At 40.9% G+C, this 20,005-nt stretch overlaps 1 protein-coding gene across 3 annotated transcripts in view; it reads left to right on the top strand.

Annotated features, from left to right (window-relative positions):
• The window catches only part of DAAM2 (dishevelled associated activator of morphogenesis 2), a 209,273-nt gene that overhangs the window by 23,760 nt on the left and 165,508 nt on the right, over positions 1-20,005 (top strand). For 2 of the 3 annotated variants that reach the window (XM_071428227.1, XM_071428211.1), the window contains exon 1: positions 3,447-3,671. The exons of the other annotated variant lie outside the window; for it this stretch is intronic. The gene's annotated coding sequence lies outside the window, so the exon portion shown is untranslated. Of the gene's footprint in view, positions 1-3,446; positions 3,672-20,005 lie in introns of those variants that run through there. 3 annotated transcript variants of the gene reach the window in all.

Below are 20,005 nucleotides of genomic sequence, written 5' to 3'. Positions count from 1 at the left end.
GTTACTACCATACTGTATTTCAGACTGGAGGGATGCTCAAAATGTTGTGTGGCACTTCAGAAACTGCAGAGATGATGTGAGGGGAGGAAAGTGCTGTTAGTCCTGTACCCTGTGGTGACTGAGCTGCTGACCCTGTGGCTGCACGGGGTGGTGGTGTCAGGCAAGGCACGCAGCCAAGCTCACAGAGCCGTGGTGTTTACTCTCACTGTCAGATGGAGCAGGCAGCCTGGCACTGGGTCCCCTCTCACAATGGACACTGTTGTTGTTAGATTAATATACCCGTGTCCTTTTGTTTTGATGAGGGATCTAACAAACACTTCATATCTACAGAGGTGGAGCAACATCTCAGAGAAGCTTGTGCTTCTCTCTTCTTAAAGGAATACAGTTTTGAGTGGCAAACTATTTGATTTTCTATGTCCCTTTCCCCTTTTCACTTCTAACTATTCTGGGCCCTTATAAATAAATAATACTACAGCTTCTTTGGTTTTGACCTTGGTCTTCAGAACCTAGAAATTCTTGTGAAAATTGGTGATTTCTTTAATAGTTTTATTCCTAAATTGAGAAGGACCTGCCTTTGTAGGTATGTTTGTGCTGCCTTGCAAAGTAGAAATTATGTGATACAATGTTCAGAGAGACAAACACACCTTTTTCTTTTTTGGCACCCTTGGCAGGACTTTTGGTTTTGCTGTCCCCTGTAAGCCAAGACACCAAAATACCTCCTATTAAATGTCACTTCTTGTGCAAGGGGAATGCTCCACTGAATCAAACATTTCTGCAAACTGCAACACTTTTCAGTTTTCTCTGAGGTTTCTCTAGTTCAGTATTTAATAATAAAAAACTGGATTCACCATAAACTTCTATTCCAAGCAGTTACTAATGCAAGTATTGAATTTATGTAACACCAGAATTTAATATACCTCATTGTAATTGAGTGAACAGAGTCAGAGAAATAATCAGTTATTATCTAGTTTCATTTACTGGTGACTAAATATTGAAGCATGCATCAGAATTCAAATTCTATGTCCTTGTTTAATATACCACACATTTCTCCTACAGCCAGTAATAGAAAACAGGAGTTGTGCTGCAAACATGAGACAATGCTCTGTCAGTGGAACATCCAGATGCTGCGGTGAGAGGGGGCCAGCTTTCACATGGGATTATGAGGAGAGTAAGGAGCAACATATGTAAGGAACTGCAGATATTCCTTTTTTATCTTAACATTTATGGTGATGAGATCATTCTCACAGTGGCACAAGCCTGTTTCCTGCTGGCACTTTCTGGTGTTTTCCATGTTCTTGTTTTGTGCGTGTGGAGCAGCAGAGCATCACTTTAGCTTTGCCCCAGCCCCCAGTTTCTCTCCATCATTGGTATCTTTGCCATTCAATTTTCCATCCACTGCAGCACCTTACCCTGTTGTCTTGTAGACAGACACTGCCTGCTTTGAACATATCAGAATGACCATAGCTATGGCACCAAATGGATGACCAGCTTTGTCTTAAAGATGGGGGTTTCATTAAATTTTAGCTAATGGACAAGGGCCATTTATCTTTGCTACATTGTGCCGTAATAAATGGTTCAGTGCGGACCTGTGAGCAGGGAGATAGCCTTGGTAATGTGGGCATACCTAACCCCTGTGCCCTGGCCTGCTGCTGCAAGTTAGTTTCTAGGCCTGGATACAGGTCTCAGTCTCCAGAACCTTTGCCATAGAAAGGAGAGGGATGCAAGAGAAGGAACTGGTTAATCATTCCCAGGTCTCCTTTCAGGCCTTCTTTCCTTTTCCAATGAGAATCTGAGAAGTTAAAAGGTGAGGAGGAGAGAGGAAGGCAGTTAGATGGAGCTTAAAAAGTGGAGATCAGATACAGAAGTATGTGGCAGGCAGAACAGGGAAAGAGGGAGTAAATGGGGAAGGACTTAGAAGAAGAGATGAAAAAAGTGGTAGCTAGAGATGTGAGTGGCAAGTGAGAATTAATAGACCGATGGGAATGTGTGAACAGAGGGGAAGACTGATGGAATTTTAAGATCTGTTCTACCCTGCATCACATGTAGTTTGCATATGTAAATAATATAAAACTTTCTCAGGCTTTATGCTGAGAAAGGCAGGAGCATAGTACAGCTCATACTAGAGGAACTCTGATGGGTCCCTGTGGTTTCATAGAAGGCTCATAGTGCTGAGTATTGTAATTTAGTCATGTGGCCAAATGGCTACTTTGCTTACAGGGCAGAAGGTATACATGCCAGTAGTTAGTGGACACCTACTGAGCCTGTTTGTGATGGACCATTATCATTTAAATGGTTGCATTCAATTTTTGGTTTGTACCCATGTTCTCCTCCATAGGACCAAAGAAACAGAAAGACACCATGGCTTGCAAGCAATTTTGTACCTGTTCTGTGCTTATTGTGCATTGGTTTAAGTGAAGGCAGACAGGACAGGACAGCGGTGACTTGGCCTCATCTTGTTTGGTTTGGCCTGCAAGTTTGAAGGCAGCATTTTCCCCCTGTAACTTGTTTTCTCTGGATATGTCATTAAAGAGGCACATATCTGTGTGTGTATATATATGACTTTGCCTTGTGATATGTGTTGATTGGTATTGTCATCATGAGAGTTCAGTTATTGCAACAAAAAATGAATGTCTTATACATACAAAGAGTAAAAAAAAAAAAAGAGATTTTGCAGATGGTGTTACTATCTCTGAATTTCAGTGTTTCCATTTAATAGAGAATGCGGTTTCTTTCAGTGCAGACAGCAACACACACGAGGCAGACAACTTCCCAACATTAATCTAGCTATTAAAATCAGATACAGTTAAAAGTGAAGTCAGAAATCAGCGAACATGGTAGAAACAGAGGTTTACACGGGATTAAAGCTATCTGGAGAATGAATGGAGTGGAAAAATTAGGGAATGAGGGCTTTTTATTCAGTTAAATCATATCCTCACCATTACAGGGAACAAAATCTATTAAGGTCAGACTGAGCTGAGTGCCAGGGGAAATCCCTCATCCCCCGTGGTTTGGGGACAGTGTGCCGCAGTGGAATTCACGGAGCAGGAGGCTGGCGAGGGCTCCCCGCGGTGGTCCCTGCCGCAGCCGGGACCCTGCTCCCGCTGTCCCGGGACCCGCGGGGACCGCGCCGCCTCTGCGCGCCGGCCTTGCGGGGAGCGCCAGGGAAGGCAAGGGTAAACCCCGCCACACCTGAAGCCTCGAGCCCCGCACAGCTGCGGGGAAGAGGGCTCCTCTCCCCGAGGCATGCAGGAAAGCGTGTCTCGGTCCCGGCGGCGCTGAGCCCCCTGGCTGCCGCCCGCAGCGCCCCCGAGCAGCGGCGGCGGCCCCGGGGCCGGGCGCTCCCTCAGGCCGGCGCGGGGCCCTTTAAGAAAGCGCAGCACAGTAGCAGGGGCCGGCCCTGCCTCCCGCAGCCCGCAGCGCTGGAGCGGCGCTGGGGAATGGGAAGCAGTTCCTGGTCCGGCTCCGAGAGAGCGCACGTAGCAGCAGCAGCAGCAGCAGCCGCCGCTGCAGCAGCAGGAGCGGGAGCAGGCACCCCAGCTCCGCTCCCTCGGCAGCATCCAGCGTGGGGATCAGCGCTCTGCCCGGCTCCCTGACACGGGATGGACGTTCCTGAGCACTGAGCTCAGCCGCTGTAAAAAGCAAGTAGGAAAATATACATCTGGATGAAATTGGTAAGTCAAACTAGAGTCACATCCTCTTCCTTGGACTGCAGTTTTCCAGTTTCTTAATTTGTAATGTTCTTTGCAAGCTTTTTTTTTTTTTTTTTTCCTCTTTTACTTTTAAACAGAGCAGCTGGGAAAACATGGAGGCAAAATAAAAGTGTAAAAAAAACTTTGACGATTTGTCAGTGTTTGTGCTCCTATTTTTGAAATCCTCTTTCCACATAGAAGCTTTGCTGCAGGAGTGAGGAAGGAGAAACTAGCAAGTGCTGTTTTATGTCGGGGGACAGAAAGCTAGTAAAAGTTGTAATTGGCTTTTCCTTAGGACATGATTAAAGAGCTCAAAAAAGAAAGAAAGAAACAAACAAAAAAAAGCCAATAAAACAAACCCCAACTTTCAAGAAGCTTGAAATAATGGCTTGTCATTTACTTTTCCAGAGTAAACACAAGTCTCGTGTTGAAGTCTTAAACACACTGAGATTTGTACAGCAAGTAGAAGGAACTTTTAAGAGCTGTGCTGTCAGTGTAAACCTGGATGCCAAAGCATTGCCGGGCAAATGTATATATTTGTTTAAATTTAAGTAAATACATCGTCAGCCCTGGGAGGGCAGAGGCAGGAGGTGCCATTTCCCCCGTGGTGGACAGAGGGCGCTGTTGCTGCACCCGGCATCAGCCTCCCTGGAACGGGGAGCTGCTGGAAATCCAAGGGAAAATCGAGTGGAGAGGAGATGATTTAAACCATTAAACCAGCAATTGTTCACACGAGCGCAGAGCTATAGTACGTAGCATCCAGTTGGAGCAGCCAATGCTTTTAATTTTCATTCCCTTAAGTTTTGGGGGCAGTTTTTTTTGTTTGATTGTGTTGTACAAGATGATCTGAATTACAAAGAGAAATATATTAGAGCCTGGTTATGACCTTGTTATCTCTTCTGGAGTGTGTTGTGAAGTCATACTGGATCAAGAAGGGAAGGGAAACTGTGGAATCTCTTGACAGAAATGTTACTTCAGTAGTGGTGTGGAAGATGAGGAAGAACTGTCACTCAGTGTTGATCATGTTGCAGGCTGGAATTGGAAGTCTGACATGGGAACATATCCTTTGTATCCAGTACAGATGTACAGCAGAGATCTACAAGTGACTAAGACTGAGAACCCTAACGACTGAATGGCATATTGTCAAGTAGTTTGGGGAAAGGGGAAGGGTCATGTCCAGGTGTACAGCTTTCCTCACAGAAACCCCAATACTGCAACAAGAGGCTGACAATTGTGCCATATTTCACTCATATAAACAAAGAGTTAGAAAATGCAGCAATAATCTGTTCACACCTTTGTGTGTGTATACTTGCTTGTGTATTACCTGGGGTGTAAAATATTCTTCTTTGTGGAGTAGGATTTTGGGTTTACTTAAATCAAAGGCTTTAAAAGGAATGAAGATATTATTTTAACTAATGTAGCTCTCTTGTGAGTAGAGAAGGACCAGAGCTGTCAATTTCCCCTCTGATCCAGCCTCTGTTAGAACTTGATGTTTCTATTGTGACCCAGGGCTTTGGTTGTGCCTTGAACAAGACTTTTCTGTCTGACTGTATTCCTGTTACTTACAAATCACTTGCAGTGGACTGGAGAGATTTGCAGGTTCTCAAAACCTTAATGTGAGACATGCTGGGCAAAGCAGATTAAAATAACTGAATGACCATATGGAACACAGTCATTCTGGCTACCAATTATTATACCTCATTGAAAAATTTAGAGTTCTACTACCTCTGCCGAATCAGTGGAGTATGTGAAGAGAAGACAACTTTCTTACCTGCAAGAGAGAGTAAAACACTTATTGTGCAGTGGTGTACCTGTGTGGTGTTAATAGCTTTTCAAGAAATAAGCAGCCATTTCTTTATACTCCTTATGCTTTATTAGACATCCAGGTATGAATAACCTGTAAAAATTATTTATTGGATCAGAGGAAAGATTTCCCTCTTTGGTTCCTCTCTGAACTAGCAGGCATTAATCAGGTGTCTGTCTGGCTACTGCCTCAGTAACTTATTGAGAATCTTTTTCACTTCCCTTCAAGCAGATTGCAAGTTCATTGAGAATGGTAGCACTATCTGACACTCTGAGGCACATTTGAACCCAGCAGATGCTTGCCTTCGTAGGAGGCTAATTTATGCATTCAAAGTGTCACCTCCACCATCGCTGATGTCAGCTAAGCTCTTAAAAGTTGCATCTCCCCACTATTTGTCTGCATCACGTTTAGTATGGTAACTGTAGTCGTTTCAGTTTAATTCTCCTAATTGCCTATATTTCAAATTAAAACGTTTTCTTCACAAATGGAGACAATAGTATGATGTGCCAGATCTGATTTTTACTGTATTGTTTGGAAATTCACTTTAATATTTGTTTTATTTTGCTCCCAAGTGTTTTGCTTAGAGTAACTTTGTACCTGGGAGTCAACACTGTAAGTCTGCCTGTGGCTGATGCTGGGGTCATGCAGTTAACTCCTGCAGTTCCAAAACATTAGCTTAATATGACATATGCATATGATATTTAAAATGTAAAGGGATCCTCCACCTGTATTTATGCTAAATTAAAGAAATGGATCTTCCTTGAATAGCTTTTCTCATTAGAGACCACTAATCCTTTTACCTGCCAGTCGATACTTAGCAGGCTGGCAGTGCTATAAATTCTGTGAGTGCCAATGGAGCACTTGTATAATACTTGCTTACACTGACAGTAGCTCTGCTAAGTGAGTTCAGCCAGAGCAAGACTCATGATTACTCAACAAATTACTGTCAGCTTGATTGTTAATATAATGTTCATATCATTGTTTCTCAGAGCTTCAGGTTAATTAATCTTTGAGCATCTTATAATAGTTTACTTGATGAAGCCTACTGCAAAATCTTTTCTCTTAGACTGTTTCCAGCCTTAGGAAGTGCTGGATGTTACCACAGGTTATGAAGGCTTGTTGGTGCTCACACAGCTGTGGTGAATCTGGCCTTGTTCTTTGTTGCAGGTAAAGCCTCTTCCAGCTTTACATAACAGAACAAAGATCCCAACTTAAAACCCCAGTTTCATATCAAAGACTGACTGTGCTGGTAACATGGTAACTTACTCTTTTCTTCAAGAAGAGGTTTTTGGTAGTTTTTTATACTGAACAGTTATAGGTGTGGTTTTATGTCTGATTTATTTGTCTGTCTCTACTTCAGCTTTTGGAATGCCACGTTTTCTATTACACGTGGGACAATTTTATCTGTATAAGTGGAGACCTCTCAAGATGTCCTGTGCAAGATCAAAACATGTTAGCTTGGACAGAATATGAAGGAAAGTAAATAAGATTTAATAGCTCTGAAGGTGGATATGGAAAGGAATTAATGCAGGAATGTGTTCCCCAAAGAATATTTTCAGTGAAGTAGATACCTCTGTGTAGCTAGTCCTGACTATCCCAGGGAGACTGTCAGATCTGTCAATAATCATGTGGATAAGCATCCTCCAAAGAATTAATTTATTTTCATATACGAACATATGTACAAATTCACATATGTACATCTGCCATTTCATGTCTGAGACAATTGATGACTGAGATTTTCCTTTTATTATATGTAATTCCAAAGTTCTTTTCTTCTTCACCAGATTCATCGGAATCCTTGAAAATTTCAATCTCTCTTTAATCTAAATCTATTGTTGAGAGGATTATTTCTTAAATGTAAAAATAATAAACAAGAGGTCTTTAAACATTTTTAGACACTCTACCACTTTAATTGTGCTTTCAGAAACATGGTAGTGACCGAACGTATCATTAAATAATCACATTTAAATACTGCATTGGCCTTGCCAGCCAGTAAATCAAGCAGTGGCGAAATCCCTTTTGTTCTTTATGCTACACCCTGAAACCTGTGAAATAATCCTCTGAGCATTTGGCAAAAGTATGTAGCAAGTTGATGTGCTTTGTAGCATGAAATGAGGAAAAGAGGTAGGAATTTTTAGCTTTCTAAGTACCAAATAAGGTACTGCTGAGATTTCTCCATCCTCCTTTTTCATAAATTCAAGAGATCATGGATTGTAAAAGTTCCATATGAGAGGGAAAAACCAAGGTGGCAGCTGTCAGTGGTATTATTTAGTAAGGGCTGCACTTCTCAGTGCCTTCATGGGAAAAAATAAGTTTTGTACTCAGGGCTGATTTTTACCATCTTGTCAAATGGTCCCTTAGAGGAGGGAATGGGATGGGGTGTGGCATGGAACTGATTCACAGTGCAGCTTATGGCTTTTGAAATGGAGCAGAGATTAAAAGCAGTTCTGAAGTTATCTGCATCACTTTTAGTTTCCTGCTGTCACACATTTTTCCATTCGAGAAATGTGACATGGTGAGAAAGGTGTATGGGCAGAAGGAGCATTCAAACAATGAAATCTCTTTTATGCCACGTTGTGTATAATGTAATAGCCAGGGCAGCAGGAAGGCTCATGGCACTCTTTGCAACTGCCCTTCCCAGTTCTTTTCACTTGGGCTTCACTTTTTTTCTCACCTGGGTGTTTTGTCATTTAGCCAATATGATGTGTTGAGCATGTCTAGCTCTGCAGCCTCTTTCTGGGTGTGTATCAAGATGTATCTGTAACTTTACCTACATCCCTTTATTAACTGGCATGACCATATACTTCTGTTTATTTTGAAATCCATGGAAAGTACATGAAGAAACACTGTAATTTTATTTCTCCACGAGAATCTTTTCCAGCAGCTGATGAAATCCAAGCTCATGCCAGATGAAAAGCTCTTGTGTTATCATTTGCAGTTAATTAAAAAAATAAACGCCAAATCCCTTACAGCAGTGGGTTTATAAATACTATGTGTGTATGTGTGCATGTATGTGCATGCCCACACCAGTGCTTCACTCTCATGTGCCTTTGACAGCACACTGGAAATTATCATATACTTCTAGGATGCAGGGTTACAGAGGTGGATGGAGGAGTTTGTTTGTTTTAGTACATGTTACAGTAGCTTAAACAGACCCAAAATAAAGTAAAAGCTTTAGTGTTTGCCTTAAGATGGCAACATTTTTATTGTCTTTTACTTTTCCTAAGAAAACATGCTAAAGGCTCACTTTTTATCTTTTGGTAGGCAAGCAAAATATTTTTTCTGGCAATTTGATACTTTATTAAAACGAATACTTACTTGATGAATTGTGCCAAATTTGTGTGTGCTAAAAGGCAGGAAGCTGGGTTTGCTGGAACAGAAAGGTGCACTGGCAGCTGGGGCTGAACTACCTCTCTTGGCACCCTGTCTGTCCATTAAGTACAGATCCCAGTAAGCTGAAGGATTGTTGTCTTCAAAAAATCTTGGACAACTTCACTGGTGAGTTAGATTTTTTTTGCTTTGCTTTTAAGAAGGTAAAATTAATTTTTTTGGGTGAAAGCTGTTAAACTGATAGATTTGGAAGACTGCAGTCTCTTTGTTCAGTCACAGAATAAGTGGTACCTTGAACCATGGCTGAGTCACCTTCCCCAGTGCTGCTCTCTAGTTGTATGTTTTGGGTCAGTCAGTGGATCTAACCCAAAATTTAACATTTAGCATCTTTCTGTTCAACTTCTTTTTGTATTTTCGTATTTTTTATTTTTGGCCAGCATTGTCAGATACCTGACAATGAGCTGACTCTTTAGATTTTGAGATGTCTTCTTCTTGAATCTTATTAGGTTTTGCTGACAGAAGTCCCTGTGGATCGTTTTGTTTCAAGTGGCAAACTTGCTCGCTTATCAGGATAGCCTTGATCAATTCATTTCACATGAGCAGTAATCAAATGGGAATGGTTTTTGGTCATCATCCAGAATGGATGCAGCCTAGTGACCTGGTAGAAGGACATATTGTATTCCATTACCAGCCCTGTGAATCATTCAATCTCCCAATTCAATGTGGTTTTTCAGTACTCCACTTGCGTTACACAAGCCTTGTGTTTTTAGGCTCTGTGTTCTTTTCCTGATTCAGAGGCCCTTTGGAAAGTTTAATGTGAGCTTTTGCTTTAAGCTCATCTAGAAATCAAAACCTCTGAACTACAGATGGTTTCTTTCAGGGTGGGACAGAGGGATTGTGTGGGACAGTGGCACAGGGTTTGTTGTATTACCTGCAAGGATGTGTAGTAACTGAAGTGTAGACTAAACCTTTTGGCAGGATATTGTGTTTTTTAAAAAGAGATACTGTTTTAAATATTATGCAAACTTTATATTTTTATGTTTGTATATATGTCTGCTTCCCATTTTCCCTGAGATTTAAACAATGACTGTCTTTTAATCATGTTCTCTAGGAAAAAATTAAATTTCTGTCTGTGGAGAACTTGATCATAAAAGTATATATTTGTACTGGAAGCTGTTTTTCACTCTTTGTGCTGGTTATTTTTTAATGGCACACTACTCAGGTTATAGAGTGAAGCTTGGCCAGGTAGTTCCAACTTCCTGTTTCTTGTTCACTTCCCTAACAGTTCTTTCATCGTCTAATACTATAAGCATTTTGGTTGGAAGCCCTTCAGGGATTTATTTATATTGAAAAATCCTTTTTTTTCCCTTTTTTTTTCCTTTTTCCACTTGAGAAAATACCCAAAAACAAACAAGGACTTCTAGTGATGTTAGGTTTTAACCAACAATGTGATGCTTTTGCCAACCATCCAATGTCATGTTTAAAGTGGCTGACTTGTAGGTGAAATTAAAATGGAAAAATGAAAACATATTCTAGACAAGCTGTTTTTTCCCAGTTTCAATTACTTTTTCAATGCAACTTAATTAGGTGGAGGGAATGAAACTACTACAGCGCTTCAACTTTGAGCACAATAGGGACAACAAGAAAGTGGCTGTGAAAGTTTGGAGACTTATAGTCATGCTTGTTACTTTGACTTCATGTCCCAAGGCCCAGTCAATCAAAATAGCTCAGAGAGAAATGTTCAGTTTCTCAGCTTGAGAACAAAATGACATGAATAGTCAGGCATCTAATGTGCAAAACTCGTTGGGAAAATACAGCATCTCTTACCTCAGAAATATTTGCACTCTCTTGGAAGTCTTGTCTCTCATCTTTATGGAGTGATTAACAGAAATCTTTTCATATTTCAGAAGAATTTGCTAATCTGCACAAGGTGCTGTAAATAAATGGTTTTTTTAATAAAAAAAACCTCATTTTTAATGCTCTTGCATGTTTTAATGTGATTTCTTTGGGAACCAGAGGGAAGATCAACAGGAGTAGAGTTCTAGCACAGGGTACCTGCAATATGGCTATTTTTCCAATTCAGTCTTTAAGTTTTGGCTTTTTTTTTCCTTCCTTACTTAATTTACAAATCTGTTTGACACCAAAAATCTGCTAGACCAACAGTGAATCATTCTCAGCCCTCAGAATTTCTTGTGGGACAGCAGTCACAGGGAGCTGGTGGGTTACCAAATACATATAGAAGACATTGATCTGGTATAGGGACTCTGCTTCTGAGGACCACTTTGTATGGGACATAAATGAAAAATCAGCAGAACAAACCAGCACCACCAAAAGAACTTCTGCATTAAACATTTCTGTTCTCTGCTTTTTTCCATTGTAAGAGATCAGATATGGTAAACAGTGTTGATGTGTGTGGACAGGTTTAGATAGCTACTGCTGTACAACAGTATGTAATAAATGATGTGTATTTAAGAGTATATATGTTGATGAATAATGGATATATGTTGGTATGACAGTGATCATTACTTTGTAGTTGTATAGTTTGAGAGGTTGGAGGTGGATTTGATTCTACACATGGCTGCATATGTGGAAGGGATATACATGAAGTTATCATGCTACTGGCTTTATTGAGCCCCTTATCCCAGTGTCTGAAACTGTGATTTGTTATGCTGTGATATGATCCAAAATAGAACCACAATTCACTGTAGCGGGTTCTTTCAATCCCCTGGGAATGTTTGTCTGGCTTAAATGCATGAAACTGAAACGTGTAATACAGAGCAGCAGCTTATCATGAAACTGAAATGTGTAATATTGTGCTGCAGCTTATAGATCAACACTGACTATATTTGTGGGAATGAATGAATACCTCGTGTTTGATGTGCTACAGGAGAGTTCACAGATGATTTCTTACGTTACAGTACTGTATTTTTCATGCTTGTTCAGCTTCATGTGTTTACTGTTTTCCTGTGTGTAGACTAGGGCTGTATTATCCTGGGCTTTTCAATATAGAAAGAGAATGTGAAGTGGTTTCTCCCTGCTGACTCTTTTGAATGCTTTCAAAGACCTCTTTCCAGGAAAACTTCGGTAAAGTCTGAAAAAGACGGGTGATCATTTCTGTACTCATCCACATGTTTCTCAGCTATGAAACTTCTTTGTTTCACTTGAATTCTTCCTGCATTATTTTCTTTGTTAATTTTCTCACTTATTTACCTCTTTTTACAGTTCCTTTGACAGCTTTAACCCCTGGATACAGATCAGTGAAGATAATTCTAACAATGTAGTCAACTGATTGTATGGTAGGTGGGAAGGTTCACCTCCATCCTGCTCCTTGCATAGATATCACAGAACTTTATTTCTGTTTCCCTTATGATCCAAATTTTTACCTGAAAATACGTAAGTACATGCAGGTGAATAAATGTTGCTCAAAAAAAATCCATAAAATTGCTTAATAAAGAAAGTAGACTCACCCTTATTCTAGCTGCCCTGCCAATATTCCACTTTTAATGTACCTTGTCTCTAGTTTTTATTTATTTATCTATCCTGTCTTGGCTCAGCAGAGGATGATGTGTGCAAGACTGAAAGAGACTTCCTGAGCCATGGAGTACACCATTTCTGTAATTGCAGGAAATTATGTTGCAGGATTTTCTTAGTTAATTTATTGATCTCTGTCTTGAATGGCTTTTGCTCCTGTTGCTTCCTATTGGGAAGCCATTCAAGAACCTCACTCTGATGTTTATAAATCTACTTCTAATTTCCAAACTAAATTCGTTCGTAACCTGTTCATGCCCATTTGGTTTTATGCCAACATTACTCTCTAACTTTATTAGTTCTTCCCTTTTCTTACTATCCTCCTGTGATGTAAGAGGATTCTTATCTTTCTCTCCTTTTTTTCCCTAAGAGGGAATATAATTAAAATTGTGCATCTCTTCATTATATTCTTCCTCATCAGTGTCATTGTATCTTGGCTTGATAAAACCTTTGGACTTGAGAGCTTTTTAGCCTTGTCAGACAATTCTCAGACAGAAGCAGAAAAAGGTGGCTGTTTGCATTTTCCAAGACAGACAGTATGTGTAACTTTTTGTTACCTCTGACTCCAGGAGGGTGAGAAGGGAAGGGAGAGAAAGTGGCCTGCATGTTTTTGCATCTGTAAAAAGCTTTAACTAGGGACTTTGTGAAGAGTGATCTGGTGCCCGGGATAAGCGAAGACATTGATCCAGTTCTTTTCATGCAGTCCAGCTCTCCCATTATTCTATAAAAACCTGCTTGAAACGAGCAGCTGATAAAACTTTCTAGAGGGGATGCAGCTCACAAATGAGTTTTGGAGGGCAACTTTCCAGCTGTTTCCTCAGAAGGAATGAGGCAAGCAGCTCCCAGAGCCCCAGACAAATGCCTGGGATCTTTGTTCTTCAGAGTGCATGGAGAGTCCCTGAGAAGAACTGAGGCCAGAGGCTGATGGAGAGATGAAGCCAAAGGCCTGCAGTGGGAAAATCCTGCTGTCAGAATCCCACGCTAAGCTGCACTTGAGGGCAGGCAAGGAGGGGAAAGAGAAAGCTGAGTAAGGTTTGCTGTGACCTCAGTATATTCCCATGCAGCTTCCCTCTCTGGGTAGTCCTTGATGGCATCATTTACAAGATTCTTCAAATGCCCTTAAACTCAGTAGAAAAAAACACTACAGTCCATTCAGCATGCTGCTCTATACTATCCTTACCATGATGCTACTGATCTTTCAGCAGAATGATTTAGGATGAATGTCTCTTACAAGACAGCTTTTTATTTAGCAGAGTATATCAAAACCAGGAATTTTTGCAGGGAAGTACCAGTCTCAGGCAAGATGTCTGAAGTTTACTGGAAAATTTTGGTGGACAAAAGGAAAAAAAGACAAAAGACTGAGAGGAGAGGAAGCCAAAACTAAAGGTCTGGCTGCAGTATCACAGCACATGGTAGATACTAGGTAGGCAGAGCAGACAGTGTGAGGGTAGTGGGACTTCTGTTCAGATCTGTCATCTTAAGGAGACTGTAGTGGTTCAGAGCTCTTTTGAAATTGTTGTCTGTATTTTTCTGTGTATGTTGAGATTGTTTTTTCTTTGATTACCAAAGAAATTTTTTCATTGGCATTTTTTCAATAATTTTTCCAAGAGCAAGTTTTCAAATATACCTTCTTTTATTATCTCCGCTGTTTCTGTAGCTAAGAGGTATGCACACACAGCTTGCTGTATCCTGCACTCCTTGTATTGCCTCACTGCTGGGATTTTACCAAGTAAGATAACTCTGGAATCTTCCTGTGTAGGTCCAGGATTTGTGGTAATTGGGAGTAGGGCTGCAGCTGAGCCTCATCCCCAATGGGCACAGCTCTGAGAAGCAGGTGAGCAGCGTTGGAGGTAATGAGCCATGGAGTGCCCAGGGGCACTGACCAACCACCAAAGGGAACAGAGGGCACACAGGTGCAATGCATGAACATGAGGGGTATAAAAGGCTGGGATAAAGAACAGGGAGGGCAGACATTTGCAACCTTCTGATGTGGTATGATGTTACTCTGTATGGGTGGATACTGGAAGCAGTCAGATGAGGTATGGTGTTACTCTGTATGGGTTATGCTAAAGCCTTCTGAAATTGTGTGGTGATACTCTGTGTATTGCGGCCATCTCAGCTGTGACATATGCTGTGATACTCCTGGAATTAAGTTCCTGGGACTGGTGCAAAAGAATATTTGGGACTTGTTTCCTAATTCAATATAATTACTGTTCCTCTTCTCCAACAGATTTATTTAAATAGTCTTAATAATTCATCATGTGAGGTGCTTATGCTTTGATGACCATAATTAGATACATTTGCTATTGACTTTCATTGTATTCAAAGAAGCAGAACCGGTGTCTTTCTTTTCTCATCCATCCTAATGAACTTCATCAGAAAGAATCTAAATTTACAGGTGAAGAATATCTCTAATCAGTGCCAGCATAGAATGAGTAGAACTAGCTGGAGATGACCTGCACCTTTTTCAGAGCATACCCTTTTGTTGTACAAAAAGGCTTGTAGTCACTAATTGGTTCTTTGTTAGTTTATAAATAGGAATGGTAATGATTGGCCCTGTATGTAAGAAATTAGTCTGGTTGAAAGTCTTTCAGTTTTTTAGCTCCTATACCCTTATGCTTTGATTGCATTTTGTGAGTCTCCCAAGATGAAGAAGTGACATTAATTGTACTATACGTACACCTTTATTCTCTCATTGGAAATACGTGACAGAACTGGGAGAGGATACCTGACTATGGTCTCTGTGTTATCCAGGTACTCCTCCTCCCATGGAGGTAACACAAGTTCTGCACAGCTCCTGTGGCTCAGTGAGGTTCTGAGCCCTGTGTGCAGGTAATAGATGCTGAAGGAGTTCTCAGGATACTAAAGAAGAGAAGGTGATTATGCTGTTGATACTTGGTCAGTACTTGCATGGACTTAGGAGGCTGAACTTCAGCCTCCTACCAAAATGTGGCTTCCAGAGGACTCTGATCAAATATTAATAAACAGTCTCTCATTGTTCTCTCTTTTTGGTTCCTCACTTGTTGCACAGAAACAGAGAATCATGAGTTTGTGTTCTGCTGGTAATTCTTGTTAGAGCTCTTTGGTCAGGATTAGTTGTACTTCCTCAGTCCTGGGGAGAAGGTTCATATAGGACAGGCAGAGCCAGAAATAAATATACTTTTTAAAGGCCATATAATGTCCATAGAAGGAAACAAATGGCTGCATTCATTTATAGGAATGACAAAATACTTTGCTGTTACCTTCCACCTGTCAACACCCTCCTGGTAAATGTGATACTGAATACATTTAACAGGTTCGAACTCTGCAGGCTTGGTGATGAACATTCCTGCTGTGTTTTCTTTAATTTCTTAGTGAATGTATACATTTGTGATACACTGAGTGTACTGTGCATGGTACTGTAAGCCTTGCTTGCAAATGAAGCTCAGTTGTTTGTCTAAATCTTGCAGTTGCCATTCAGTCACAAGACCAAGGCAAATGACCAAAACAATCCATTTCCAGTGGATCATTTTGAGGAGGAAACAGACTGGGCCCTGAGCTCTTCTCTGTGGTGGCCAATGGCAGGACCTGAGGGAATGGCCTGAAGTTGTGTCAGGGGAGGGTCAGGTTGGATATCAGGGCAAGGTTCTTCACCTGTAGGGTGGTTGGGCAGTGGAACAGGCTCCCCAGGGAAGTGGCCACAGCACCAGCCTGACAAGAGTTTCAGAAGTATTTGGACAATGCTCTCAGGCACATGGTGTGACTTTTGGGGTGTCCTGTGCAAGGCCAGGAGTTGGTCTCAGTGACCCTGGTGGTCCCTTCCAACTCAGGATACCATATGATTTTAGGAAAAGACGTGTGAAAGTTCTAGCTTTCAGTATGTGAGCAGTGTGTAAGCATGCAGCATCATTAATGCTCATGAAAGGAGGGTCTCTTTTGAAAAGTAATGCAATAGCTTTGCTGTGATATGAGGAAGAACGGATAGCATGGTCTTAGCAGAAAATAAATGCTTTTTTATTAAAGAGGTCCTCATATAATGAAAGCATTCTGTTGTGTTTATTTATTTTTTTACTATGTAGCACTTCATATACAACCTGGATGTAGCCTGAACAACAACCTGATAGTTTGTTTTAAAAAAACAGCATCTCCATTTATTAAATCAAGATATAGTGCTTTAAATTGAAAAGCTAGTTAAATTGTCAAAAGAGAGTATTACGAAGGTTTCATTACTAAAGAGGCTTTCAGTTACAATAATATTTTTAGTAGCACTGTTTTTAGACTAGTTTGGGGAATTTTAGGCTCTCTGGTATTAGCAACCTGAGATTTAATTTCCAGGTGATTTTTGTCCTGGTGTTCAGTGGGAAAATTTTTCAATCTGAGTAAGGACCTTCTGCTAAATGTTTTTGTGCATGCCCTTTTTGTTATCTTTCCCCACTGTGTGTTTGAGATATATTCATGGGAGCTTTGTGCACAGCTGACTTCATGGTCACTTCTGATGTGCTTCCTGGTGACAACACCAAAGGCGTTTAGTGTTTGTAAAAGGCTGGGTTGCCCTTGATTTATGGACAGCAGCCAATGCCAAGTATGGAGTCAGAATGGCCACACCTGTTATCAGGTATGGAAGTAGGAAAAATCTCATGGTAGATCTTATGCAGGATTATATTTAACGTGTGCTATATAAAGATTATGCTTCTGAAGCACAACTGATTTTCACAGTTACATGGGAAATAGACTGAATCTTTTTATGGTGGCTAAGCAGAGTTGGCTGTCAAACAAAGCTGGCCCAAATCTGGTTCTACTGGTATGGTTTAGAGCTTTTTTCAGACTGTGTGTTATGCAAGACAGAAGTTTAGCTGTTTAAAAATTATCTCCTTGATCAATTATATGAATACATACTGGGGTGACCCTGGCTGTAGGCCAGGTGCCCACCACATCTACTCTGTCACTCTCCTCAGCTGGCCATGAGAGAAATATAATGAAAGGCTTATGGATTAAGTCAGGGACAGATAACTCACCAATTACCATTATGGGCAAAGCAGACTCAACTTAGAGAAATTGGCTTAATTTATATCAAATCAGAGAAGGATAATGAGAAATAAAACCAAACCTTAAAAATACCTTCCTCCCATCCCTCTCTTTTTGAGCTTAACTTTACTCCATGTGTTTCTACTTTCTGTTTCAAGCAGCACAAGGTGATACTCATCACACATTGTCTCTGCTCTTCCTTCCTCCTTAGGGGAAGGACTCCTCACACTTATCCCCTGCTCCCATGAGGGGTCTCACACATGGGAGACAATTCTCCATGAACTTCTCCAGCATGGGCTGCTGTACTTTGTGAACTGCTCCAGCCAGGGTCCTATGCAGTCTCATAGGTCCTGCCAGCAACCTGTTCCAGTGTGTGCTTCTTTCTCCATGGACCTACAGGTCCTGCCAGGATCTTCTTCCAGCATGGGCTTCTTATGGGCCACCGTCTCCTCTGGGCAACCACTTGCTCTAGCGTGGGGTCTTCCACAGGCTGCAGGCAGGTATTTATTCCACAGTGAACCTCCATGGGCTACAGGTGGATCTCTGCTCCCCCATGGACTGCCATGGGCTACAGAGGCACAGCTGCCTCACCATGGTCTGCACCACAGGCTGCAGGGCAATCTCTGATCCTACACCTGAAGCACTTCTACCCCTACTGCCTTTGGGGTCTTCATTGCTGTTTCTTGTGCATATCCTCATTCCAGCTGAAGTTGCTGTTTCACGGTGTTTATTCTCTTCTCCAGTATGTTACCTGAGAGCCATGACCAACATGGCTGATGGGCTCAGCCTTGGTCAGTGCTGGGTCTGACTCAGAGCCAGCTGGCATTGGCTCTGTCAGACACAGAGAAGGCTTCTGGCACCTCCTGTGAGAGGCTGCCACTGTCCTGACACACCCCTGCCAGTGCTACCCAAACCCAATAGAGTCTAACATTCAGACCCTGTTTTTGCTTAAAAATATTTATACAAGGAACCTTCTTCTTGCTAGATGTACTTCCTATAGAAGACAGAGATGAGGAATATATGTAGTTAGAACTGTTAGTTTATGAAAATGGCTTTAAGCTGGTCACTGTTCTGATTCTTCTTGTGAAGTAGGAATATTGGTTTTCTGGAAATGAACTTGTCATTTCAAGACTGCAGATGGGTACAATTTCCTTAATTGAGTTTTTTCACAATCAGCATGTAGTTCTGCCTCTGATCTTCTTTTACTCATTACCAAGTCTTAATTTCTGGAGTTTCCTTTTTAAGTGGTTTTAAATGAAGCTCAGCTTTCCTGAGGCAGGCTTCAGTGATACTTTCTGGGCACTGTTTACTGGGTCTTTTCTTTATCAACACTAACTATGCCCTGCCCAACCTGTCTGAACACAGTCTAGTTCCGGTTCTATAACCAGAGAAGTCAAAATTGATGTCACCTTACTCTTTTTTTTTTTTTTTTAATAAGTAAATATCTCTAAGTGGCATCTATGGACCCAACCTAAACAAAAAAATCTTTCTTATCCCAATTCCTTTGAACAACCCAAAAGCAGGTCTTCTTTCTTGTCTCATTTTGAACTTCAAACATCATTATAATTTAATTAGGAACATGTTCTCTCTTATGCAGACAGAGATAATGATGAGTAACTGATGGTACTCCAGTCTACCTTTCCAATGGAACATGCAGAAGAAACTATGCACTACTGCACTCTTTAGTTATTCTTCAAGAGAATAGCAGAGGGCCTTGGGGCTCCTGCCTTGCTGATTCTGTATTTGGCTTTGGGATAAGGTAGGAGGGAATATAGTTCACTGGTAGGTCAGAGGATGGGTTACTTGGATTTCTGGTTCATTGAGTATATCTTTTGGGTTTGTTGGTGTAGTGTGGAATAGCAATGTGTGATTCTGAAGACTGACTCGCTGCCCAGCTTTGAATCATCTGTCTATACTGGGTGGGATCCAGACCTCATCAGAGTTGGTGCCTGCACTCTTACTTTGGCTTCTCTGAAAGGCTATTCTGTCACAGTCCATGTGATTGATTTCTGTATAATCATCTTTTTAGGGCTAATTTTTTAAACATATTTTCCCTGTGTGTTGCAGATGCATGTGTCATTTTCCAAAAACTGACAATCTCTGAGTCTCTTCTTTCTCTCCCTGAAAGAGCTGGTAGCCTTAAACTGGTTGACTCCATTGAATTAGGGAGTTTTTAGGATGAAAGAAATATAATACAGCAACAGAAGTGGTGAATTAGCTTGAAAGCTTCCTTCCTAATTAAAGGAGATGAAATTCATCTCTCACATTCTTTTGTGTGAATGTAAGATTCTTTTTTTAGGTTAGAAGATTCAAAATGTTCCATGAAAAACTTTGACTCCTCACTTTTATCTTGGGTGGCTATACCTATGCACATGCATATATACAGACACTACCTCTGGACTGTCCATGTGCAATTACCTCACCTCTTCAAATCATGCTGTACAGGAATGTTTTTCTCCTGCCTTTTTCTTAGGTATCAACTGTCAACTTAGAACTTAGGTGTCTGAGTTGTCCAAAATGAAAATTTAGGTATTTAAAATATACTCCTTGGTTTTTGGTACATTTTATTCAAAAAATCAGAAAAGCTTCCATAAACCCCAGATGTCTCAATGTTATTTTTTCCTCCTTCACCTTTTTTTTTTCCCATCTG

Source organism: Agelaius tricolor, unplaced genomic scaffold, assembly GCF_023055355.1.
Source record: "Agelaius tricolor isolate 1412-34295 unplaced genomic scaffold, bAgeTri1.0.p SCAF_1, whole genome shotgun sequence".
In the NCBI taxonomy this organism is placed as follows: Eukaryota; Metazoa; Chordata; class Aves; order Passeriformes; family Icteridae; genus Agelaius; species Agelaius tricolor.
This window is presented reverse-complemented; position numbering and strand designations above follow the sequence as displayed.